This window comes from Cyprinodon tularosa, unplaced genomic scaffold (assembly GCF_016077235.1).
Source record: "Cyprinodon tularosa strain WSP-4 unplaced genomic scaffold, ASM1607723v1 ctg456, whole genome shotgun sequence".
NCBI lineage: Eukaryota > Metazoa > Chordata > Actinopteri > Cyprinodontiformes > Cyprinodontidae > Cyprinodon > Cyprinodon tularosa.
The window spans coordinates 201337-227679 of record NW_024039181.1 but is presented as its reverse complement, the minus strand read 5'-3'; the positions used below and the strand labels follow the sequence as shown (position 1 = coordinate 227679).

The window sequence follows — 26343 nt, the reverse complement described above, 5'->3', positions numbered from 1 at the left end:
GCATGTCAAAATGTAAACAAACAAAGCAGCCACCATAAGCAAGCATGTATTTATTACTGCTGTTGAAAATTAAAAAAGACCTAGTATTTTGGAGACTTTAAAAAAAAAAAGAAAACTGAGTCATGTTTGAACTGATGCAGCTTGGGTCGTGTTTTACTCACCCAATTTTCATGTAATCGCACATGGAATTTGGGCTTACAGTTCTTGCATTATTTGCTTTTCCATTTGGGTATGCAAAATAGGCGAGAATTTCCCAAAATGAGGTGGATGTTAAGAAGTTAACTTTATTTGGAACCGTAATATTTAGGTATTTTCTGCAGTTTGAGATTTCTGTTTTCTTTGCACTGTATAGCTTCAAAGGTAGGAGTCGGAAAACCATTTATCTCCAGACAAAACCAGAATCTGTTATAGTTCCACCACTGAACCTCTAGTTTAAGTTATTTGTTTTTTCAGTCCCTGTTTAAGTCATCAGATTAAATGGAATACAGAGAAATTCTCCCCAGTTTTCTTTCTGCCTTTCCACTTTTTCCTGTTATTTTGTGCTCATTAGGTTCCATTTTCTATTTGATGGTCCATCGTTGTCAGAGAGACACCAGGCGTGCGTCTTCTAGCTGGGATCCTAGTAACTGGCTCTCAGAATCAAATATTCCTAACTGTCGCCCCCCCCCCCCCCCCCCTTTATTTCCTTACTGGGACAACTGGAGTGACACCACCAAACCCAGCCCTTGGTTTTGTGGGTTGTGGTCACTGGTGAGCCGCCTGTCGCCTTGGTTCTGATCATGTGACTCCCAAGTCTATCCAGCCTTCATTCTCTATCAGTCTTTCCTCGCTGAGGTCGTCTCTGTCACTCGTTTTCCATATTTTTCTATTATTGTTTATTGCACTTGGAATATTCCGTTCTGCAAAAACCTAACAGGAAGCAGGAGCACAATGAAAGGTAGAGTCAGTTCTGTTGATTTTCATCCTGTGGATTTAATGATTTTCGGTTAGCTTCTGTTTCTTTTTCTTCCCTCTTCTTTTCATCCGTTATTGAACATGGAAAGCTTTTTCTTTTTGCTGATAGCCTTGGCAGCAGGCTGTAGCATAGTAGGATGGGAGGTCTGCTTAGTGTGACGGTTTATTTGCTGCTGTTGAGCTGACATGTGGGTCAGGGCAGCGAAGAAAGATGGAGGTGAGACCAGCGGGGCAGATAAAGGGAGTCGGAGGCCTGGACGTGTCTTTGATGGCCGCTGTCAAGATAAGCTTGTGTTACGAATGTGACCGTTTAGGCGATGTACATTTTCTTGTGAATTTTCGGATACGTTTCTGAATAGATTTCCATCAGTGATTACCCGTATTTATTATTCTAATCCTCCTTAGGCTACCTGGGACCTTTCTTTCAACACAAACTTCTTATCTGTTCTCTTTGAAGCTCTGATCCACTTGGCCTCTGTTTATTTGTGGCCAGAGAATGACACCTCCATCTCCTGAGTCCTTGAAGTTGGTCATTGAAGATTTTACTTTTTGTGTTTTCAATCAGTATGACAAAAACGCTTTGATCAATCAGGCTCCGATTGAACACTTAACACTCGTTAAAACGCATGTCTGTCATCAACAGGCATGCTTAGAGCAGTCCGTCAAAACCTGATTACACCGCTTGTTTCTGCATTTTAGTCATTTCTCTTTTTACATTAGGTGTTATATAGAACGGGTTTAAAACAAAAGCAAAAAACTAAAACTCCAAAAGCCTATATTTATGAATAAATTCAAAGACGAAAAAGTATTGTAGGATCCCATTTTTGGGACAGATCAAGCACAAACGAGTGATTTTATTCTCTCAATCAGTCCGAGGTGCTTCTGTTTTCTGACAAAACAATACTCCATTATAAAAGAAATAAATTGCATGATTAATAAATCTTTGAATAAATAAAAAATAGGGATGCACGATATAATGGGCCCCCTATCGGTATCGGCCTTAAAACTGAATATCGGACATCGGCCACCCCACCGATATTTAACCCGATATTTGATCAGCTTCTGAGTTTCTAAAGTCTAAAAAAAAAAATAAAATACTACTTCTTCTTCTTCCTCAAAAACTTCTTTTTTCACACTTAAAAACTTCTAAAGACGAGGGAAAAAATATTGATACATTAAAATATCCCAATATCTTTATATGCTGATATATTGCCATTTAAAAACACCATATCGATCTCTTTTACTAATGAAATATTGCTTTTTAAAAATCAATTTGATATCAGCATATGAAAATATATCTGAGTTTATTATTTTTCAAAGTGCCAGAAATGGATAACAAAACTGCTATTTTCAATGGCTACTTATTTTTGTCCAGCTTTAACATCGGTATCGATATCAGTTATCGGCTACATGAGTTTTAAAATATCGGCATATCGGATATCGGCCACACAATTCTCCACAACAACTCATTTTTTCCCCTGGTACACCCGGCTAAGCTGCTTCGCTTCTTCTTCTTCTTGTTTACTATTGGTGGTTGGCTTTGGTCGCAGTACCGCCACCTTCTGCTCTGGAGTGTAAACGCTTCGCCTTTGAGAAAAAGGAGCAGCGCATGAACCGAACGAAACACATGCGAACCGAGACAGTCGAACCAAACGGTTCGGACGGTTTTCATAAATCGTCCCATCTCTAGTCAGTTCATCTGGATTACGATCCATCCTTCAAATATTATTTCGCTGTCGGAGCCACTCAGACCGCCGTACACCATCGCTTCTTTGGGGTTTTCTGCTAATCTTCCTGGCTGCTGGAAGGTGTTTTTTTTTTTTTTTTTTAACTTAGGTTACAACTTTTTGCAAAAGACAGTCGGGAAGAAATACAAAATTAAACGTAATAACCCAATAAAATCTGGTCAACAATTTTAATGATTAGATTTTTTTTTGGAAGGCGTTTTTTACGTATGTAATCCAAACTGCAGGCAGTGGAATAAAAGCAAACATATTCTTGCAGCAGGTTTCAACATTTTAAGTTAATTTAGACGTTAAAGAACCGTTTCAGAGGAGTGATCATAGCGCTCTGCATCAGCAGCGCTGTGTCCGTCTCCCTGCCAGCTCCCTGATCAGCTTCTCTGATTGGTTGATTTAGCGCGTCGAGCAGCAAAAGTTCAATTTTTCCAACTCCAGCAGCTGCTGCTTTTGCAGCGTGTCCCACGTGTCAGAGGCTCAAATGCACTGCAGGACCTTTTGCATCAACCGTTGACCTTACATGTAAACTAGCTCCTCCTGCTGCCTCTATCGTGTCCGGTCTGAATGTAGCATGTTTTTATATTTATCATTTACATGCATTTATTAGCTAACCAGAAATGTAACATTTTATAGATAAATAATTAGAAATCAGTGAAGTCAGTCAGGCTGTTTAAATCTGTTTTATCTGCAGTAGAAAGAAATTGAAACGGTTGATATTTTCATTGTTTTGTCTGATGATCCATCAAGCAGTTGGTTCTCTGTAGACTTTTCCACCTTAAATGTAGCATTTAGCCATTAAAGCAGAAGCTGCTGATGCTGAGTTTGCCTGCATGGCTGAGAGCCATCAGAGAACCCTGCAGTGGGACAAACATTTCCAGTTTTCCTTCATCCGGGAACATGGAACTGTTTATGGAACAACAGAAGTCAAGCCACAGTTTTTTGTTACGCTGACTATGTAGAGTGTTCCTGGCGTGTTGTCAGTCAGTATTTGAATGTTTTATGCAGGAGTTGAGTTAAACTCAAACTCCATCAGTCAATTCTTTGCCTACTTTGGTAGAGCTGTCATTTCTCCAACACAAATCAGCTCTGCAGTGACTGAATCCTGCAGCATGCACCCTGTTTTACAGTTTACTTTACTTTTACACTGAGCCTTGACCAAACCAGCTGCTTTGCACTTAAAGGAATGGTATCAAGAAATGTTGTCAACACTGGGTGGTGCTGTTGGCTGAAAAAAAACTCCGATCTATAGAAGTTTGGTTCCAGTATTTCAGTTCTGATACCAAAAAGCTTAAAAAGAAAAATTTGTCTTTAATGTGGGGTTTTTCTCTTCATATATTTAATACGCCTCCTTAATGCGGCTGGCTGTGTTTTCTTTGTTTTTGTTAGTGGTCAGCTCTAACTTAGGCTCTTCCTCCTTATCATCAGGTCTCTGTCTGTTTGACTCTCTTCCTTCCTCCAGTATCTCTCCATTGTTCTCCATCAGCGTAATGAACCTTGGCACATTATGATGAATGTCTGGTATGTCCGAGAAGTTGTTAGACCTGTTTTTTTTCACCGTTGTTTTTACCTCTGCAGAATTTTTTTTTGTTAAAGGAAAAGTCCGCTCATATTCAGAATTCAAACTTCTGAAAGTTCTTTAGATATGAAATTATTACATCCTGTTCAATAAATAAGTGTTTTTAATTTTGAGTAATTTTCATGTGAATGTGCTTTACTGGAGGCATCCATGTTTGTCAAAGAACACTACTGCCACCTACTGGTTTGTGACGTCACAGTGCGGTATCGGCTGTTGATCAAGTCCTAGTGCTGTATCTGGTGTTTGTCACAACACGCTATTATCCAAGTCATCTTGAAAACATTCTTCCTCCAAATGTTGGCTACATATTACGGGTTTTTTCTCTGGCCAGAAGTTCGATGGCAAATCCTCCCTCTTCAAGTTGGCGATCCAACGACCAACCCGTCCGTGGAGGATCAGGAATCAGAAAGGTGGAATAACTCTTTTACCCGATGTATTCCAGCATCCAGCTGCCATGCACGTGGGCATTGTCAGTTTCACTATAGCTCTGGTGAATTTCAATGGTGAAGTCCTCTGGAAATCTTCAATAATTGTTGTTGATTGCAGATGTGTCTAGTAGTTCCCATTGATTTTGCTTGTAAAGCGGGGAGAATGGCGCTAGGCTTACCGCACCGTGACGTCACTGCTGGAAGATGGCAGGAGGGAGGGGCTACTATATTTGGGCAAAAATGGCTGGTCCCAGTATCAGTGATCGTGACAAAAAATTTATTTTAACTTTTAGTTACTGATTAACGCTAAACTCCTTAATTCACTGCGGACGTATTCGTTTTGGGTATAAATAACGATCCATTGATAATTTCTTCCTGACCGGACTTTTCCTTTAAAGAACCTAGAATATTTCTATGGAGTGAACTTTGTTCTATTGTTGTTGCAGTAAAGAACATGTATGGAAAAAGCTGAAATATAATTTTTGAAAAAATATGAGAACACTCCAAACTTTAAAACTTTTTACTGCGTTTGCCTGCATTCTTAGGCTCTCCATCACTTTGCTTCTTGGTTGATTTTGCACCGTAGCGAGAGAACAGGTGTGACAGTTTGTGGATCAAAGGAACAATCAGCCACAAGTGCAACTCAATCCTCCTTACAGAGTCCACACTAGTAAGAAAATAAAAGTTTTGACTAGTGCAACCAAAACTGGAGTCAGATCAGCAATGGAATAAGACGACTGATGGTGACAGCGATGCTATCCTTTATCTCTACGGTCCAACTCCAAATGAAATTCTACATAGATCCATTTGATTGGTTCTTACCTTGATGCTGATTCCCTGTTTGTTAGGAACAGGAACTTTCTTCCTCCTCGATGTTCTGATAGAGAACTTGGGGAGGATTGACAAGAACTTAGAGTTTCTGTAGATTGATTTTATTTAATAAAGTATTTCTTGATCTTTGTGCTGATCTGTATGGAGGATAAAAAGTGCCAAAATTAAATAAATAAATACAGCATTAAATAAATAAATAAATGTGTCATTCATTAATTAAAACCACGTCACTAATATAAAGTGCCACAATTAAATAAATAAATACAGCGATAAACAATTAATTAAATGTGTAATTCATTAAATAAATAAGGAATTAAATATATAAATGTGTCATTAATTTAATAAAATACGTCTTCATTTCATAAAAAAAATATAATTATTTCAGTGTGCATTTAATTATTTCATGGTCCTGTGTCGCAGTGCATCGAAACCATTAAAAGAATCTGTCAAACTCACCCATCAAAGTTAGGGGGCGGGGTTATCTAACACCTGATTGGTCACCCTGCACATTAAGGTGAAGCAAATCGATTACAGAGACTGGATTCGTGTTAACCCCGCCCCCTAACTTTGATGGGTGAGTTTGACAGATTCTTTTAATGGTTTCGATGCACTGCAGCACAGGACCACGAAATAATTAAATGCACACTGAAATAATTATATTTTTTTTATGAAATGAAGACGTATTTTATTAAATTAATGACACATTTATATATTTAATTCCTTATTTATTTAATGAATTACACATTTAATTAATTGTTTATCGCTGTATTTATTTATTTAATTGTGGCACTTTATATTAGTGACGTGGTTTTAATTAATGAATGACACATTTATTTATTTAATTCCACATTTAATTAATTATTGACACATTTAATTATTTATTTAATGCTGTATTTATTTATTTAATTTCGGCACTTTTTATCCTCCATAGATCTGTTGCTTTACCTTGAGTCATTGCAGGGCGGTCTGTCTCTTGTATGTGGCTGTGAATATTCAGTCTGTTATTTTGGTAGTTCTATAGTACCGCCAGCAGATGGCGCCACAGCTGTTTGTCTGCTCACTATGCCCAGTGCTGGAATCTATTTAGGTCTGTATCTAAACTCTATAAGGTGGACCCTTGGTGTACATATCCTAGTCTGATCAGGTTCTAATGGGTTTTGGTCTTTATTCTGTTCAGACATCTAAGATGACTTTGAACCTGTAGGTGATTTTTCCCTTTGAAGTGTAACCTGATAGCACTAGGGTTAGATTATAGCTTCACATTGACCCTCTACACTCTGACCTGCAGTTAACATGGGTTCTAGAGTTCTTTGTCTATAACCTGCTCTAAAATAGGATTTATTTAGTGACAAACTCAATCTTTCCATTGGTTGTAGCTGTTAGATACGACCCGTTCCTACTTGGATTGACCTCTCGCCTGGAACCTTCTTCACTTGATTGATCTCGCCTGGCGCTGATGGAGTGGGAAAGCACCGCTCTAAATTTATCAGCTGGCCCTACCACCCATCCCCACAGGCTCGTGTCGGCCTCATCTCGTCACAACACTTTGGGGGGGGGGCTGATGGGACCATTGGTCTGTCTTTTTGTCTCAGTGGTCCTGTTTAGAAAGCCGCCGCTGCTCTGACCTCTCAGTAGAAGACAAAACAAACCAGGAAACCCCGGAGGGGGGTTAGTTCATCAAGGTATGTGGCTTTGATTTAATAGATTAATATTCAATCTGTTTTTCAAATATATATTAAGACGATTTAGTAGGAATTTTACATTTATTAGTATAATAAACCTTCAAGTATTTTAGGTTACTTATACAGGAAGCGCTGTAGAAATACGTTTCAATCTGCTTTTTTCTTAAGAATATTTGAGATTGTCAGAATAAGGCTTCTCGTCACGTTGGAAGAATGAAGCGGGACATTTGGGTTCTGAGGCGTTCTGAGCCGCACTGAGTGGGATTGAGCGGCGGTGGAAACTACAGCTGTTAATTGTGCTGCACCTGCTCTCGCTCCGTCAGGACGGGCTGACGGAAATAGATCGCTGCCTGACAGCGCAGCGCACCCAAATATTTGGCAGAAGTTTTTCCATTAATATAAATTGTTTGTGCTTATTTGACTTCTATTTGACTTTTAAACAACCCTTTGAGCCGGTTTCAGGCTCGGAGGGGATTTAGCTTCTTCTGAATGAGCTATCAGGTTATAGAAAAGTTTTTAACATATTAAAGCGAGTTAGGAGGATATGTTTAGCAGTTAATTTTGGAAGTTTAAATGATAAAAACAAGGATTTTTCTTTTGTAGACTTTTAGAAATGGTTTGTTAGAATAGCAGTTGGCCTTTTTAGATGTCTGTCTACTTGGGAACCTACTGATGACTTTCAGTTTAATACCAAACTGCTTTACATTTTATTGCTTGACTGAGGAAAAATATAGTTTTATGACTACCTGATTATTAGTTTCGTACAGATTTGCTGAATATTTATCAGTTTTCTGAGGAAAGAAGGATTTAGCTACATTTTTTTTCTTCAAAATCCCATTACCCATATTTTATCCATGTATTTTCTACTATTAGTTCTGACTATTTTAGTTCTACTATTTTTTTAAAGCTTGTTTCTACCAAGCTTTGGTATTAAGATCTCAAAAATCTCTTTTATTTTGATTGTCAAGATTTAGATCAGATCTTAAATTCAGTGATACTGAATTTCATCAATTATTATGCAGCGCATTAAAACTAGTGTTAATTAACATTTAAAAGTAAATGAGTAAAGTAATTAGGGTTGCATCTTATGATTATTTTCATAAACTATTGTCTTTATTTCAGCTGATCTAAAAAGAGATACTTTGGTAAAAACATTTTTAAGTAAACATATTTGGAATATAGGAAAAAAATATGCATTTAAAGGAGTTGCAACTGCTAAAAGATGTAAAAAAAAATGTGTAATTATTAATGTTTGTATAGATATGTAGTAATAGGAAAACACTGGAAATAAATGGTGGAAAATGTGTTTATTTGACCAGTTTCAAATAAAAAAAATTCAATTTATTTACCGAACTGACAAACATTTCAGCACTGAAATTAATAATAGTTAATGGTGGCTTTAAGGAATGTGGAAAATACACATTTAAATTGATCCGAGTATGAATCTATTTAGAATTGTTTTTTAAATGAATCCCTGGTTTCTACAGCCCTTTCTTTTAATAAACATTAAAAACTTAAATAATCTAGACCAGGTCATAAATTCAGATCCTAATTTGAAAAGATCCCTATAAAGATTCTGTTACGTTCTATATCTCCCTGAGTAAAAGCACGTTTTCTAACTAGTATTTTTGTTACTATTGTTGATTACGTTAACGCCCAGAATAGTTGCATTCAAAGTATAGACATTCAGCGTCTTAGCTTTTATTTTTGGCAGACATTGTCACACACTTCTGTAAACGTCATTTAATCTCAAAGCTCTGAGTGGCGGGTTTATTTTTACCCTCTGCTCTAAATATACCCCAGCCCCAGTTCCCAGTGACTTCATTGGCCGAGGCCTGATCTGATTTCCGAGCTCTGGAAGAGGACGCCGAGTGTCTACCGAGACGATGCGTGATGCACTCTGCTGCACATCTTCACTGTTTGGCTGCGTCACCCTCCGTTTTCTCAGCTGTTCTCAGCTCACAGTGTCAGACTCGCTGCCATTTGATTGGCTGTGATTCAAAGCAAATGAACAGAGTGTTTAAAGATAATAATTTAGTGAAGCTCGACCTCTAAGCTTTTTATGTTTTAAAGAATTAAAATAAAACCCCCTTTAGGCATTTACTCGTTTCCACCTTAGGGAACCAAACCAAGACAGCATGACTGAACAGGTTTGCTGCTGTTGGAAAGCCTGTTTTGGTCTGGTTGTTCTCACAGAGCCTTCACACGTGAAATAAAAGAGAACGTTAACATTGCATGGAATATGTGTTTCTTAGTAATACACAGATACTACTATCAGTATTGGCCTTATACCACATGTACTTAGAAAAACAACCTGGTACTCTGATCTGAACTCTTTCTGTGTTTTGTAAAGATCTAGCTGTGCTGGATCTAAGGTGAACGTCTTATTGTCGCACAGCAGATATGTTTTAGAAATGGAGAAGAAACAAAAGCAATCCCTAAATTAAACTTTAAAATACTTCTTAAGTGAAACAGGTTATAAGATCAATGTCGCTATTTTCCTTGATTTTATATTTTGAATTTTATTTTTAGTTTGTATGTTCTTTTTAAACTTGATTTTATTTTACAAATTGCAACTTCTCTTTTACAGATCACATCCTCTTTACCAGTCGCTCGATCTTGACCAATAAAAATGGTGCTAAAGTCCATTCACACCAGTAGAAATGTGCTTTCGTTAAAGAGAATGTACGGAAGAGGATTAGGGCCACTGGGGGAAAAAAAAAAAGTTAACTGATTTTTAAATTTTATTTCAGTTTAACATGGGGAAAAAAGTCAGAATTCTGACTTTAATCTCAGAATTCTGACTTTAATCTCAGAATTCTGACTTTAATCTCAGAAATCTGACTTTTTTTTCTCAATTCTGACTTTTTTTTTTCTCAATTCTGACTTTTTTCTCAGAATTCTGACTTTAATCTCAGAATTCTGACTTTAATCTCAGAATTCTGACTTTAATCTCAGAAATCTGACTTTAATCTCAGAAATCTGACTTTTTTCTCAATTCTGACAGTTTTTTCTCAATTCTGACTTTTTTCTCATAATTCTGACTTTTTTCTTAGGATTATGACTTTTTTCTCAGTGTTCTGATTTTAATCTCAGAATTCTTAGAAAAAAGTCAGAATTCTGAGAAAAAAAGTCAGAATTCTGAGAAAAGAGTACGAATTGAGAAAAAAAGTCAAAATTCTAAGACAAAGTCAGAATTCTGAGAAAAAAGTCTGAATTCTGACTTTTTTCCCATATTAAACTGAAATAAAATAAAAAAATCAGTTAACTTTTTTTTTTTTTTTTCTAGTGGCCCTAATCCTCTTCCGTAAGAACGTCATCCGCTAAATGTAGTTTGAAAATGTGTTAATTCAATCAGATAACGAGAAATTTTAAGGGAAAAAAAGCATATTTAACTTAAACTCAGATAACGTCCTTGATGCAGGATCCAAAGATCCCTTTGTGAAAACTTGCAATCATACTGAAATAGGATTTGCAAAATGTTACTGCATACTACTCATTATAAAAGGTTAAAGAATTAAATCAGAATTAATTTCCCATCTGTAAGCTTCTAGATTATCAAACATCTTTAACTGTTTAAAAGACTAATAAACAAAAGAAACAAGCTTAAACAGTCGTAAGGGTTTTTGGAAATGATTCAGTTTTACTGGAGTTCTGCCTGGACTTGTCTTGACTTCAGCAGCTCCAGCATTTCAGGTTATCTTTGCAGCCCGTAAATCAGGATTAGAGTTTACATACAGCAGGTGGCTTGAAGCAAAGGTCACAAATTAACCAAAAAAACAACAAAAAAGCCAAAACAAGCTGCCTGATCCATCGCCTGCATTTATTTGGCTGTGAGAAGCATCGTGTTGACAATAATCAAGCTTTTTAAAGTTGAATCTTCTGCCAACATACTGATGACTGCAGCTGTATTTAATATGGTGCAGCAGCTTTGAAGGAAAACAGACGGCCTGTTTATCCTCTTAAGTGTTTGCATACTGCTGGTTGTTTCTTGGGGATGCTTCTCTAGTACTCCATCACGGCTACAAACGTCTTTACATGTGGCTCTCACCATATGCGCTGCGTTTATCACACTATGACCAATGTGTGCTTATTTAACTGCAGAGGTACCGATGGTTCCCAAGGGCTCTGCTTGAATCAGACGAATGAGTCTTCTTGCTCTTCAGGTGCGCGACGTTCCTCTAGGGTCACATCATCGTTGCGGAACAGATGGCGCTGTATTCGCACACAGGAGCGCCCATCAGTCATTGTTGCTAAAGTGTTCAGACAGCTGGCTGTCATGACCTCAGTGTTTGTTAATCCTTAGAAAGGAGACGGCATTACAGTAGCCGAGGCCAGGAGCCAAATTTAAGTCCCATGTTGGATATCAAGCCACGCCGACTCTCATTAAGAAATTCATTTGAAAGCCACACAACAGTCCAAAAAAACCTTTTGTCTGCCTTAAATTTTGGAAAATGTCCGGTGATTATTGATTTCTCAGGGTTTCTTAGTCTTAGGAGTACATCTGTAAATCTTCAGAGAGGTATTGGACGCCTGTAGGACAACACTTGCTTAAGATTAGAATTGAGTTATAGGTTTTAGTCTCAGAAGTAGAGTGCATGACTTGCTTGGCACATCTGAAGAGTTTGGTTTAAATGATGTATGACTTTATCTGCCACTTTAGCCAATTTTTAGGTTTTAGTTTGTCTTTGGTATGGCTGAACAATTTAGCCCAAACTAAAAAAGTGTTCACCTTTTCTATTCCCTCAACCATTATTGCGATTGTTATTAAAGATTGACAGATAAGAGTTAAACTTATTTATTTTGTCATTTTGCATACACAAGTGTAAACATATAAATTTTGTTTAGAACAGCTCTCTAGAGATTTTCATTTTTTAAAGTGAAGCCTTGATAAGGCAAGCGGAAGTTGTTGTTGAGCTGCTACTACTGCCTCCAGCTCCTGAAGCGCTCGCTTCTCCTGGCTCAGGGGAGTAAGAGGACGATTATGACTATGATGGGAGGGTGGCAGCCCGCTGGGTTGAAGAGGCTGACGTGGTTGAAGCAGCAGTGGTTCCATCGGCAGGTTTAGCAGCGACAGAAGATGCTGGAGAAGGTGTGGAAGCTGGAAGATGGAGAGGGCCGGGAGAAGCCGGTTCAGCATTTTGCAGGGAAGCATCTGGAGTGTAACCTGACTCCGCCAGATGGATTTGCTCCGCATATCCATCTGGAAACCTTCCATTGAAGTAATTTTGGGAAGGGGCGAAAATACTGGTTAGCTGATTGGCCTATGTTGGTGATAGACGGGCCAAATAAACCAATCAGATCAACGAAGCATATGACGTACTAACAGAGCGACGACGAAAACACAACCACAAGCCAGGCTACTCTTGCCGAAACCAGTCGGGAGAAGAGCAAAAACATCTTTTCCTCTGAGAAAAGCCTCCAGAGCAGTGTTTTGCTCTTCTTTCAGTGAAGAAATACTCTGTAATTCCGATAAAACTTGCTTGATAGCCACGCTAACGCTAGTTTCATCGGCTGAAGCCGCCATGTTCTTTAGACTGAACTGTCGCGCTTCTTGTTGCATCACACCTCAACCTGCCTCAAAGCCAACGCTGACTGGACGTTCGTTTGGTGAACGGCTCCAAATTTTCTTTAACGGAGAGTCTCCAGACTGATCTGCGAGTGAAACCTTGAAAGCTCGCGAGATCAAGATGGTCTCACGAGGTTATCTAGAGTACGCTCCTCATTTTCACCTACAGAGGGCTGTGCTTCCCTTCTAGATCCCGAAGATTGCCTGGAAACAGTCGGTGCTGTACTTCATCAGCCCCCCCAGGCAAACAGCACCGTCCGGTACTGCTAGACGCAGCCAAGACCTCATCAGAATGATGGCGCTGCAGTTACATATTTCCTATTTTGAAGAGAGTTTGAGTTAAAAATTATCCATTTTGTTTTCCAACGAGCTGACGTTGGAGATCAGAATTGATGGAAAGTGTGGTCTGTGGGGATTTCTATTTAGCTTCGCAGTTAGCCCCCTCTGCAGCCTCGCTTCCTCCGTCCATTATTTTCCGCTGTTGTTTTGTTGACACCCGTCTTTAGCAATCCGCAGCTTTTTAAACGGTCAAAAATGTCAGTATTTAAAACATTTTGTGACCGTAGCTCCAGCAGGTGTTGGCGATCATAGATGTGGGTTTGTTGTCTAGATTGTGAAATTGTCGAGAGGAGCACTTGGCCGCTCCAAGGCAGCAGCCAAGAGCTAAACGAGGAGATAAATGTTGAGGGTCTAGTGGTTAGGGCATTGCGCTTGGAATCTTGAGGTTCTGAGTTCAAGCCCCACTTCTACGGACGGCCACTCTGTGTCCCTGAGCAAGACCCTTAACCCCACATAGCTCCCTTGGTGCAGCACAGTAGCAGCCCACTGCTCTGCAAGGGGATGAGTTAAATGCAGAGAATTGTTGCTCTGTACTTGTGACAGTGTAATGACAATAAAATGCTGGGGGGAAAAAATATTTTGCATGTATGCAATGGTCAAATAAGGAAGTTATGGAGCCCAGTATTGGGCTTTGGCATCAGAGTGAGGACCCTGGTTCAGATTTCACCATTTGTTCCAAAGTGAGGACAATTTTCTGGTCTCCTTTGTTTTGCCGACAGGTAGATTTAGGACTAAAATGTGATTGACATTTAGGTTAAGGTTAGGGTGAAGTATGCACTAGTAATGGTTAGGTGTGTGGTTATTGTTAGGGTATGGGCAAAAACGGATTGGAAATGAATGAAAATCAACACATGATCCTCACTATATATAGCAAGACGAGAACGTGTGTCTGAGCAGTATGAAAGGAGGTCCACAAATTTTAGTTATTTTGGACTAATTCTAAGGAGTAATATTCATAAGCACAAGTTAACCACTGCTAAATTTCAGTTTGAGTCAAACTGTTGGCAGTCCATTCACCTGACTTTTTAAAATGCTGACAAAGTTTCAATAACAGCGATTTGGTGGCTGATATTTGGGTAAGAAGTATAATGAGATGATCTTTTTTCTTTTGTCAAAGAGTCCAAACTCCCAGAGCTGTTTCTCTCTTCGTTGTTGAAAATCATTTAAGTTTACTTAGAGAAGCGTGACCTGTGACGACCAGAATGTGTCTGTCATTTGGTAAAATATAGAGCTACATGTCTAGCTTTGCTTTAGACAACTTACTGTCTAGAAGTTTGACAACTTTGAAAGCAAATCTTTAAATTCTTAAAATTCACTACTTACTAGGGGTGTAAATCACATCTATCAGGGCGATTCGTTTCAGTATCGATTTCCTGACCCAACAATTCGATTATTTTCGATACTCAAGAATACACCACCATACGATTTGAATTGATTAATTGGTTAATTTTTATTTATTTATTTTTCTTTTTTTTACACCTTACAGGCTAAACAAATTTTCAAGTTTGAAATAAATCAATGAAAGCTGTAATATCGTTATGCATTTTTTTTTTAGAAACAGCAAATAACAGAAGTAGAAAAGTTGCATCAAAAAATACTGCACAAAATCAGTGCAATGAGTGCAATGCAATACCTCGGCTCCAGACGTCCCGCCCAATCCACAGACGCTCCCCTGCTCCTCTCCCAAATTGTAGCTGACCGCAGACAGTGCCGGAGACAGGAGGCCGGCTTGTTTTGTTTTCATGACCGAAATTGCGGAAAACAACTCGTGAGGTTTGACCCGCTAGAAGAGCGAGGTGTGCGAGAACGCTGGGACCATTTTTCCACCTGGATCTCCGCTCTTTTTGGCCCTCATGTCCCTCCGTCGTCGGACTAAACTCGCCCCCACTTCCTCGCCGCCTCGGCCGTATCTAGACCCACAGCGTGTAGCGCAGACCACGCTTCAATATTGAGCATAAATCAAAAATGTCTGTGTCAAGCTCACTGCAGCACACTGCTGTAAGAGTATAACCAGGAAGAGAGGTAGGAGGGCAAAATAGGTTTAGCGCCACCGCAGGACGGGAGGGAGAATTACGCCCAGGAGCAAATGGATAAAAATAGACCGGAGGAAAAAAAAAACATGAATCGATTCTCTTGCGGACGTGTCGATGCATCGGATCGTCGGCTGTTGGCTCGATGCATCGATACAAAACGATTATTATTTACACCCCTACTACTTACCTCTACATCCATCAGCACATGGCTCCTAACAGTGCTGCTATAGCTTTTTAAATTTAGACAGTGTTTTCTAGTTCTCTAGCTCAGTTATGTTTCTTATAAAGTAATGATACTTTTAGAGGAGTTTCAGGGTGTGATAGCAGCTCCCTCCTCACATTAAACTTGAATCCAGTTGGTCTCAGTGCTTTCATCCCATCCTGTCTTGTTTTTAACCAGCTTGCTAAGATTCACAGCAGTAATCCCAGATCAGCGGGACGAGCTGTCCTGATTGAATTTTCCTGGACTTTATTATTGTGTGTGTTATATGTATAATTAATATAATTATTGCCAGACACCAAAGCAGGGTTCCTGCGGGTCCTTAGAAAGTCTTAAAAGGCATTGAATTCTTCAAAATAAAACTAAGGCCTTAATTGGTATTAAAATGTCTTAAATCAGTCTTTCGTAGGTCTTAATTTTTAAAACATCATAAATAGGATTATTTTTATTACGATTTATTTTTGTAATCTAATACATTAAAATTGACAATTTTTCCTCTTTTCATAAAAAAAAAAATGGCTTCCAATTATTGGTTCCGTCCTGATAGCGGAAACAATAAAAGCGTTGTTGCGGCCAGGACATTTGGGAGACACACCAAGTGTAAATGTAGCGAGAATTGTCTCAGCTAATTCTCCATGGCTAAAACCAGGGAACATACATGAGGCTCAGTGGATTTTTTTTTTACTAGAAGCGATTCAAGCTCTGAACAATGGGAATTAAGGCAGTGGAGTCGCACATGCGAAACGCGAAACACAAAGCGCCAAAATGGAGTTACCGAGAAACAGCCGGTATTTCTCAGTTTAGTTCCACCCTTGTCTCTGCAACGCCTCCACTTATCACCAAATCAAACATACTAAGAAAACCATACAAAGAAAAATAGCTGCAAAAAAGACTTAGCACTGGTTATGTTGGGGCTTTAAAACTGATTTTTGTTTCCTGCTAAAACAAAGTTTGTGAATTCAGTTAAATAATTGTTAAAATATATCTGTCATTTGTGTGTTTTTAGCTTTCTTCCTGTATGGGAAGCTTTTCCAAATTTGAAACATTAGTGCAGTGGTTTATGTTAAAATAAACCTTTGGGTAAAGTTGTCGCAAGCAGGTTTTTCTTGTGTTTCTTGTGAATTTGGTCTTAAATTTTTATTTCAAGTGACATTAAAAAGTCTTGAATTTAACTTGCCTTATGCTGTAGGAACCCTGCAAAGTACTAATTAGTCTTACTTTGATGTTTTCTCTAAAAAAAGCTAAAGTAAATCCTTTAAATGGAAATCTATTTATCACAATTCTTGTGTACCTTCCTAGACAGTTATTCAGTATGGAGACAAACAAATAAGCTCTTAGATCGTTGTTTTCTTTTATCTTGTGCATGTAGTGCCATTTTAAGCTTGCATTTGGAGAACAGTTACTCCACCAACCTCTCCTGCTCTGTCTTGTTCTTCCTTTGCAGTCACCCCACTGCTAATAACCTAATAACTGGGTAGGAAATGATTTCTAGGACTGATGTCATTCTCTGAAGCTTGAGAGTCACTGAGACAAACATTACGTATCAGTCAGACAGCCAGGTGCTCAGTTGGATGTATCACCGTATTCCTCTGAGTAACAGACTTCCTGTCATCTCATGCCCTGGCATATTGCACTGTTTAGCATTTCTTAATGTTTTTATTAAGAATATAAGGCGTGCTGCTGAGGGGTGCAAACAGTGTGCAAATAGTTGACTTTAACTGCAATTTTAAAAGATCCTGCAAAAATAAAAGCCCAGTTAACACAAAATGACTGACATGCAAAATGCAAACAAAAATGGCAACTGTAAGTGAAGAAAAGTTGCATAAAATGCAAACTTGCTAAACACAAACGCTGCTAACAAACAAAGACATGCAAATGTCTCAACCCTCAACCAAAAGTGAACTTTTTTTTGCATGTAACCTGCATAAACTGGGTAAATTAATCGCGATTGTAATTTTACTGTGGTTTCCTTTGACATTTTTACTTATTTCTTTAGTCCTATATTTGCCTCAGTGTTACCCCAAGTGGTTGCCAATGCAGTTGATAGTATCAGTTGGTTTCAAACATTGTATGCTGGTACTGAAATGAGGCAAAAAGCAAAACGAAACAAAAACTTCCGTTGGTGAAGTGCGGTAAAAAGCCTCCATCCCTAAAATCTACTTATACTGTGACTACCAGCTTCCTTTTGATTATTCCTGCTTCAATAAGGCTAAGCTACACCACACCCATCTATGGTTGTCACGATACTAAACTTTTCAACTCGATACCGATACTAAGGAAAATATTCGATACTCGATACCATTTTCGATACCACAAGGATAAAAACAAAGTTCAACAGAAATATTGTCATTTATAAATAAAATACAATAAAGGTTGTATGCTGTGCACAATATTAAGCAAGCTTGATAAAAAACTTAAAATAAAATTAAAATGAAGTGTTCCTTCCTTGGCTATGCTTTGCACACATAACAATGACACTAGCCAAACCGGTTAAGAAACAAAAATAATTCTCAGCAGCTGCACCTGTTACAAAAAAAAGTCTGAAACTGAAAAGTGCGTAGAATCACACAGTGTTCAGAAAGTGCATTGACCTCTATTCTGCACTTTAGATGAATGACTGCTTAGGTGCCACTGTATCAATACTTTTAAAAACGAGTATTGTATCCGGATACAACGTTTCAGTATCGATACTTTTGACAACCCTACACCCTTCTAAACCCTCATTGCTCATTCCCACACTTAAGGGCTGGTTATCCTCCCACAGCAGTGTGTCGCAGTGAGCTTGTCGCAGATATTTCTTTATTAGGGATGCACGATATTGGGATTTTGGCCGATTTCCGATATGCCGATATTTTAAAACTGATGTAGCCGATAACCGATATCGATACCGATGTTAAAGCTTTTTGTTATCCATTTCTGACACTTTGAAAAATAATATACTCAAATATATTTTCATATGCTGATATCAAATTGATTTTTAAAAACGCGGTATCGATCTATTTTACTTTCAAAATCTCGTGAAATTTCATCGTTCTGTTACAAACTCGTGATATTTTGCAAATTCTTGTGAGATTTTGTTAGTAAAATAGATCGATACCGCGTCAATATATCAACATATAAAAATATGGCAAAAGTTCGTGAATTTTCGGGGGATTTTGTAGCATAACGATGACATATAGCAATATTTCATTAGTAAAAGAGATTGATGGTGTTTTTAAATGGCAATATATCAGCATATGAAGATATTGTGATATTTTAATGTATCAATATTTTTTCCCTCGTCTTTAGAAGTTTTTAAGTCTGTAAAAAAGAAGTTTTTGAGTAGAAGAAGAAGTAGTATTTTATTTTTTTTTTAGACTTTAGAAACTCAGAAGCTGATCAAATATCGGGTTAAATATCGGTGGGGTGGCCGATGTCCGATATTCAGTTTTAAGGCCGATACCGATAGGGGGCCGATTATATTGTGCATCCCTATTTTTTATTAATTCCCAATATTGAAGCGTAGTCTGCGTTTTGTTATTCCACGCCACAACGCAAGAGGGTCAATCGGGAACTAGCTGTGGGTCTAGATACGGCCGAGGCGGTGAGGAAGTTGGGGCATGTTTCTGTGACAACGGAGGGACATGAGGGTGAAAAAGAGCGGGGATCCAGGTGGAAAAAGGGTCCCAGCATTCTGTCATTAAATTACACATTAAAGATGGCTGATATAGAAGATGTTCAAACTAGAAATATGTAGAGTTTACACAGGGGTTATGGTATCACATTAAAGGTATAGAGGAGGATGTTCTTTTTTCCGGCTGGATCATTAAAATAATCGGTCCTTTTAATTGTCAATCATTCTGGTAATATGTTTACGTAAGGCCGTCCTACATGCTAGTCCCCATTTTCACTTACCCGTGGTGAGTCAGAGATCGTGGAAAAATTGCTAATCTTCTTTTGGAAAGTAAGCTTGTATGAGTGATGCAAACAGCAACTTTTAAACAGAGCGTGCACGAGGAGAAATGGGATCGTGCACGCTCAAACGCATTTAATAAGCGTTCCTTCTTGGGAACGGGTACAAGGTTTTGCGTGTGCTTTTTAAGTGCAGAAGGCGGGTCATTTCAAAAATTTGCGAAAAATCCTCCACTATACCTTTAAATATAGCAAGCCTAGCCGAGATGTATTGTAATAGCCTCGTAAGGCCATCCTGATCTCGCAAGCTTTTAAGGTTTCGCTCGCAAATCAGTCTGGAGACTCTCCGTTGAAGAAAATTTGGAGCCGTTCACCAAACGAACGTCCAATCAGCGTTGGCTTTGAGGCGGGTTGAGGTGTGACGCAACGAGAGGCGCAACAGTTCAGTCTAAAGAACATGGCGGCTTCAGCCGATGAAACTAGCGTTAGCGTGGCTATCGAGCAAGTTTTATCGGAATTACAGAGTATTTCTTCACTGAGAGAAGAGCAAAACACTGCTCTGGAGGCTTTTCTCAGAGGAAAAGATGTTTTTGCTCTTCTCCCGACTGGTTTCAGCAAGAGTAGCCTGGCTTGTGGTTGTGTTTTCATCGTCGCTCTTTTAGTACGTCATATGCTTTGTTGATCTGATTGGTTTATTTGGCCCGTCTATCACCAACATAGGCCAATCAGCTAACCAGTATTTTCGCCCCTTCCCAAAATTAGTTCAACGGAAGGTTTCCAGATGGATATGCGGAGCAAATCCAGCAAATCCATCTGGCGGAGTCAGGTTAGTATTGTAAGGCAGTTGAAGGCAAATTAATGTACTTGTATTTAGACAGCAGAGGTTATTGCAGCAGTTAAAACATGATGCACTTTCCAGTATTTTCTGCAAGCCTTAAATAAATTCTAACACATACAGCTGATTGGAGGAGTTTATAAACTTGTACTTGGCTGCAATCTGCCTTCTCTCCACTAGATGGCTCTAAATCCCATTTAGCTCATCCCAAACTGCTAATCAAACCATAATAAAGAGATTTTTGTCTCATGGTGACTTCTCGTCTGCAGCTAAGTGGGATGTGGCAGGTGGGTGACGCATCTCATGAGCTCATCCGTCCGACGGAATCAGACTTTCCGACTCAAAGGGACACAAAGTGTGTTTTTTTTGTCGATCTCTGAATTGGGCTCTGTCTCCACACACCTGGCCTGCTCCAGCGTGCTGACGTAATAAGCCTGATGCGTGTCAGATTTACAGCCAAGAACTTGAGGAGTCAGAAAACGGGACGCTTGGTTCATGAGCCATGGCATTGAGAAACAAGCATGTTGGAGTTGTTCATGCATGTGATTCTTCTTGTTCTCAGGGTGGGGGTGATATCTAGCATTTTTTTTGTCCTCTCCTTTTACATGATTTTTATCAAGAAAGACAGTTAGCATTTTAGAATCTGCTCTAAAACAGCTCAGCTTTCTCTGTTCCTCTCATCAGTTTACCTCTTTTTCTCCCCGTTTTGCTGCCTCTTCCCACCATCTCCTCCCATCCCCATGCTGTTCTTTTCATTTGGTCCCCGCTGAGAGATGACTGGAATTTCTCGTTTGACTGAGAGGATCATTTGAACTTTCTCCTCTCCTCCTCGTTTCCATGCTCTTACTGCAGACCTCGCACGCTGACTTTTCCTCCCTTTCCCGAAGCTCTGCACCGGTTTCTTTGGCACGCTGCCTGCGTGTTTGAGCCAAGGGAAGGCGGTGCTCCCGAGAGACGCCCCTGTCTCTTTGACACTTTTTTCTTCCTTATATTTATTTATTTCCCTCATTTCTGTTCCGATGAGGCTCGCTCCTGAGCATGCATGAAGACGGTGCTTCCTGCTTTCAGTATAAGAGATTCTGATTTTCTTGCCCTGCCTAATGAGCTTACCCTCAGCTGAGCAGCTTTCTGCCCTGCAGCGCGTTGATGTAGTGGCTGCTGGTTTGTGGGAGGAACAAGAATGGAGGAGTGGATCCGAGCGGAGTCAGAGCAGGAATACCTCTGCCTGAGCCGGGACGTTATCTCCCCCTCTGTCCCTCTTTCTCTTTTCCCTCCCCTCCCTCAAACGCTACCTGACTCCCCCTCTTTCTCCCTCTCCCCATCTGTCCTGAGTACTGACAAAGTACTTTTGTAGCTGCATCACCTCCTCTGCTCCTCTTTCTTCCTTCTCTTTATTTTATTTTCTTTTTTGCTTGCCAAAATGTACCGGAATCCCTGGATCTCGAATTACCTGACTCATGTGAAGTTTTGCAGCCAAGGTAAGGGCAGTGACTTGGTGCTCTGCAGCTCAGAGCTTCGCTTAGAGCCTGGAGACAGGTTACACTGGTTTTGTGTGTGTGTGTTGGGAATCTAAGCTTGTGGAAATTGGCAGGCTACAAACTGCAGACTTCCTCTTCTCCTGCTCAGTATCCCTGCGTCCAGTCAGCTGCCTTTGCACTGCAGCTGTAGCTTCCAAGGACACTACGCAGCAATGAAAAGAGCCTCAGAATGCTACTTGCCTTAGTCAGTAGAGGGAGGTGGGAAAAAGTTTGTGAGCAGGTTTATGCATCCATACAATTGATCCTTTAACCAAAATTATAAATATCTGTTTATATATATAATGTATGTACAGTAGGGGGATAATTATATCTCTGTAATCAGATGCCTTTTAGTCAAAGCAGCTTTTAAACATCTCTGTTTTTGCATTAAGACAAACCTAATGATGTATCCATCATGGCATGGGCAGGCGCACCTTTTCTATTAGGTTCACTTAAGCTTAAAATCTATTACTAAAGCAGATTGGTGAGAAAATGTGTGGATTTGAGTCTTAGAAAGATGATATTTTCATCTATGTGGCAGATTTTAGGATCAAACTTTGACTTCTGAGAGCCCCAGAGTCTAACTTAAATGGACATAAAATTCTTGTTTTGGCTTTTTTTTTATGCGTTATGTCCTCGGCGTGGTTTTGTTAGTAATCTGCTTTGGTCCCACCAAAAACTCTCTGAATATGGCCTAGGGATGCACGATATAATCGGCCCCCTATCGGTATCGCCCTTAAAACTGAATATCGGACATCGGCCACCCCACCGATATTTAACCCGATATTTGATCAGCTTCTGAGTTTCTAAAGTCTAAAAAAAAAAAAAAAAAAAAAAAAAAACCTACTACTTCTTCTTCCTCAAAAACTTCTTTTTTACAGACTTAAAAACTTCTAAAGACGAGGGGAAAAATATTGATACATTAAAATATCCCAATACCTTCATATGCTGATATATTGCCATTTAAAAACACCATATCAATCTCTTTTACTAATGAAATATTGCTATATGTCATCGTTATGCTACGAAATCCCCCGAAAATTCACGAAATGTTGCCATATTTTTATATGTTGATATATTGACGTGGTATCGATCTATTTTACTAACAAAATCTCACAAGAATTTGCAAAATATCACAAGAGTTGGTAACAGAACGATGAAATTTCACGAGATTTTGAAAGTAAAATAGATTGATACCGCGTTTTTAAAAATCAATTTGATATCAGCATATGAAAATATATTTGAGTATATTATTTTTCAAAGTGTCAGAAATGGATAACAAAACTGCTATTTTCAATGACTACTTATTTTTGTCCAGCTTTAACATCGGTATCGATATCGGTTATCGGCTACATCAGTTTTAAAATATCGGCATATCGGAAATCGGCCAAAATCCCAATATCGTGCATCCCTAATAAAAAATATCTGCGACAAGCTCACTGCGACACACTGCTGCGGGAGGATAACCAGCCCTTAAGTGTGGGAATGAGCAATGAGGGTTTAGAAGGGTGTAGGGTTGTCAAAAGTATCGATACTGAAACGTTGTATCCGGATACAATACTCGTTTTTAAAAGTATTGATACAGTGGCACCTAAGCAGTCATTCATCTAAAGTGCAGAATAGAGGTCAATGCACTTTCTGAACACTGTGTGATTCTACGCACTTTTCAGTTTCAGACTTTTTTTTGTAACAGGTGCAGCTGCTGAGAATTATTTTTGTTTCTTAAACCGGTTTGGCTAGTGTCATTGTTATGTGTGCAAAGCATAGCCAAGGAAGGAAAACTTCATTTTAATTTTATTTTAAGTTTTTTATCAAGCTTGCTTAATATTGTGCACAGCATACAACCTTTATTGTATTTTATTTATAAATGACAATATTTCTGTTGAACTTTGTTTTTATCCTTGTGGTATCAAAAATGGTATCGAGTATCGAATATTTTCCTTAGTATCGGTATCGAGTTGAAAAGTTTAGTATCGTGACAACCATAGATGGGTGTGGTGTAGCTTAGCCTTATTGAAGCAGGAATAATCAAAAGGAAGCTGGTAGTCACAGTATAAGTAGATTTTAGGGATGGAGGCTTTTTACCACACTTCACCAACAGAAGTTTTTGTTTCGTTTTGCTTTTTGCCTCATTTCAGTACTAGCATACAATGTTTGAAACCAACTGATAATATCAACTGCATTGGCAACCACTTGGGGTAACACTGAGGCAAATATAGGACTAAAGAAATAAGTAAAACTGTCGTTTTTAAAAATCAATTTGATATCAGCATATGAAAATATATTTGAGTATATTATTTTTCAAAGTGTCAGAAATGGATAACAAAACTGCTATTTTCAATGACTACTTATTTTTGTCCAGCTTTAACATCGGTATCGATATCGGTTATCGGCTACATGAGTTTTAAAATATCGGCATATCGGATATCGGCCAAAATCCCAATATTGTGCATCCCTACTTTTTACGTTTTCTACTGATACTTGGTTTTAAACAATTATCATTGTCTTTTTTATAATGTAGACAGCTATTCTCTTTAGAAGTTAGCTTTTGGTGGCCAAAAAAATACATCAGCCGGCTAATATTTTTTGGCCTATACAGTGAACCCTCGTTTATCGCGGGGGTTACGTTCCTAAAAGAACCCGCGATAGGCGAAATCTGTGAAATAGAAACCTTTTTTTTTACAGTTATTATACAATGAAATACTCCATACAACATGGAAATGGAAAATTGTTGTTTTTTTTTACAAATAACTACTGTACTGTACTGCAAAATAATATAGTTATAAATAAATTAAATAAAAATTTTAATCATCAATACGAGCTGACGGGTTAATATTGCGGGGATCAGCACCGCCCCGCCTTGACGGATTGGAACGGGAAAAAATGAAAAATGATTATGAAAAAAAATACAAAGTACTGCAGGACAAATAGTGACTGACGTGTACAGTTCAGTATTTTGATTTGATTTGTTCAGATGTTGTCGCTCCTTTTTCTTCTGGGCCAAAATATCCTTATAAACCGACATGCCACCATTAATATATTTGGCAATAAAGTTTAACAATGCATGATGCAAATCCGTGAAGCAGTGAGACCGTGAAAAGTGAACCGCGTTATAGCGTGGGTTCACTGTATTTATTATTATTTATCTTTTTTCTAAGTATGGGCCGATATGTTCATGTGTAAATAACTGATTGATTAGCTCATCCACCAGCCGCGCCTTAAAGATCACATTGCTGCTTCTTCCATTTGCAATCCCTTGTTAACGTTCAGTTTGATTTGTTAATGTTTTGGGGTTTTTGTTTAAATTCAGACTTTTGTATTAGTTAACAATAAATAATATTAATATTGTAATTTTTTTTATCATGTAGAGGAAGAAAAAGCAACATTGGCTCCAAGAATCATCCCAAAAATATTTTTGACGACTCATATCTGGATTGGTTAAACTGATATTAAATAAATCTGTATCTGCATTGAGCTTGTATTGCAGTATGACCCTTTTTATATTAGTTGATGTTTCACTGTTTTTTGTTTTTTTGTACCTCTTTGAAATAAGGGGGAAGCCAGAAGTTCGTTAATAGGGCTGCAACCAACGATTATTTTGCAAATGGATTAATTAGTCCATAACTAATAATCGGATAGCGAAAGGTTCCTTAAAAAAGATTAATCATGATTAATCCGACTGTTTCAGCCCTAGATTAGAGTTAACTTAAATGATAGAAAATCGTGAGATATTTTGATATACCGTAAATTCCAGACTATAAGCTGCTACTTTTTTCACGCTGTTTGAACACTGCGGCCTATAATACAGTGCAGCTAATGTATGTTTTTTTTTCATGGCGTGAAAACATCCAGCATCACCAGGATGCCGTCACTGAAGTCAGTGACAGCATCAGACACCGAGGAAGAGGACTTTGAGGGTTTTGGTGTAAAAAGTTGCCTAATTCCGTCATTTACCACCAATGTGTCACTGGCCTCCTTAAAGGAATAGTACACCCAAAACACTTTCATCTGGTTTGGTCTGCCGCGGTTTCCGTAGACTCGTGAACGCGCTTTTAGGAAATCCTATACACTACTGTTTATGCTCTAAAAACATTCTAAATGACTTCGTTTCGAGTAAATTCTGGACGCTACCCACTCAGGACACTTGGAATACATTGGACAAGCAGTATGGAGGAATATTGACACGTTTTTTGTGGACTTTTATGGACCTTTCTGCCTCGGGCGCCATAGACCTCCATTATTTGAATGTCAGCAGACAGCAAGAAGCCTCCCAGATCTCCAGATGCATTTGAGATATCAAAAAAGTACTCCAGAGTGTTATTCAGCATGGGGGTGAGTGGAAAATGAAGGCTGATCATGTTTTGGGTGTACTATTCCTTTAAACATCTCACATCTTTGTCAGTGAAGCTGAGTGCTCCCACATCTCTTCCTTCATGGTGCCCATCTACATTAAGATCCAAAATTCTGAGATTAAAGTCAGAATTCTGAGGAGAAAAAAGTCAGAATTCTGAGGAGAAAAAAGTCAAAATTCTGAGGAGAAAAAAGTCAAAATTCTGAGGAGAAAAAAGTCAGAATTCTGAGGAGAAAAAAGTCAAAATTCTGAGGAGAAAAAAGTCAGAATTCTGAGGAGGAAAAAAGTCAGAATTCTGAGGAGAAAAAAGTCAGAATTCTGAGGAGAGAAAAGTCAGAATTCTGAGGAGAGAAAAGTCAGAATTCTGAGGAGAGAAAA

The 26343-nt window shown here is 38.6% G+C and overlaps 1 long non-coding RNA gene across 2 annotated transcripts in view; it reads left to right on the top strand.

Moving 5' to 3' along the window:
- Positions 1 to 26343, top strand: part of LOC119793563 — a 50602-nt gene that overhangs the window by 12156 nt on the left and 12103 nt on the right. The window contains exon 1 of one of the 2 annotated variants that reach the window (XR_005282109.1): positions 7038 to 7210. The exons of the other annotated variant lie outside the window; for it this stretch is intronic. This is a non-coding gene — a long non-coding RNA (uncharacterized LOC119793563). Of the gene's footprint in view, positions 1 to 7037; positions 7211 to 26343 lie in introns of those variants that run through there. 2 annotated transcript variants of the gene reach the window in all.